Raw genomic sequence first — 1508 nt, 5'->3', positions numbered from 1 at the left:
TTTTACTGGTCGGCGAGATGTTGATCAGAACAGTCCAGTGATGCTGCAAATACCACTTTGCTGCGATTAAAAACGAATGTTATCATGTATTAGGACAAAGTTATCACCTCATTACAAAACACACACATACACACACACACTCTCACACGAAATAATTAGAAAAGAAAAATCATATCATGAGCAAAAATTCATATATTTCATTTTGGTGTCCAGTCCAATGCATTCATCATTCAATTAAAGTGTATCTGTACACAGAAATTTAATTTTCTGACATTGTAGGTTATTGTACTGGTAATATGCCTATGAAATATAAGAGTGCAACGTTACTCACATACAAAGATATACAATATATAAAGAGACATAGAGCAATCTCTAAATATTTATCAACATTGGGAAGTCGTTTCATCAGGAAGGAATGCGGTATCGGTTCGGGTGTATGTGGGGAGGGGGTTACAATTTGTTATTGCAAAAGTTCGTTATTCTGAAGACCTCTTTAGGCCGAAGGTTCTCTATTCGAAGGTTCGTTATCCCGAATTTCATTTTTGGATCAACGAACCTCTAGGTATAAGGGAATTGTGTGTTTCGGATAAATAAAGCTTCGGAAAAAACGAACCTTCCGAATAACGAGCCTTCGTGTGTGTGTGTGTGTGTGTGTGTGTGTGTGTGTGTGTGCGTATGTACAATGTAAGTGGGTTGGTGAATGTGGGTGTGGGATGATTAATTCTTTGGTCAATCAGGGGTTGGTGGGTTGGGGATTGGATTTGAAGAAGGATAGTTATAAATACTATGACAGATTTTGGTAGAATATTTAGGATAGATGTAGGCCCTAGATTTGTTTGGGTTGGGGGGGGGTTGGGGTTGGTCGGTTTTTTTTTTTATAACTGATTTCATTCTAGATTTGTATAATGTATTTGTGTGGTTTTTTATGTATATGCCCTTATAAGTAAGGAGGTGTTACATGATCCAAACCAATATATTCAAGGGATATAGGTTTGGTAGAGCCCTACATGTCAAAACTTTCTCGTGAAGAAATTGTTAGTAGGGTTGGTCTATAATCGAGTTATCTATGTTGAAGTGAGATTATTTCGTAGTATAAAATGTCAAATGGATTTGTTTGTGTTTCGAATTGCCATTTGTAACTTTTTTGTTCATGTTACATCCAGAATGGGTCGATTTATGAATGATTTGAATGAAACCAATAAGTATCAAGGAAAAACACACAAAAAGTGTTGAGGTGGTTTATTTGCATTATGAGAATTTGTTTGAGTGTTTGTTGGTGTTTGTTTGTATTACGTATGTATTAGCGGCGTGCATACGGCAGTTGGTTTGTGCTAAAATCAACTAACGATACGGCGTGTGGAAATTATTCGCTAATGCATAAAGCATGCCAAACTGATTCTGGGACAAAGAATAGTGGTATGGACTTTGTAGTTAAGACTGATGGAAGAAAATGACTGCAGTAAAAAAATAAACAAAGACAGATAACATTTGGGGAGGGTACCTCCCTC

The sequence above is a fragment of the Diadema antillarum genome, unplaced genomic scaffold, assembly GCF_040938485.1.
Source record: "Diadema antillarum isolate AM-2024a unplaced genomic scaffold, OU_Dant_1.0 seq00000635_RagTag, whole genome shotgun sequence".
Lineage (NCBI taxonomy): Eukaryota > Metazoa > Echinodermata > Echinoidea > Diadematoida > Diadematidae > Diadema > Diadema antillarum.
The sequence above is the reverse complement of the archived record's forward strand: the minus strand, read 5'-3'. Positions refer to the sequence as shown.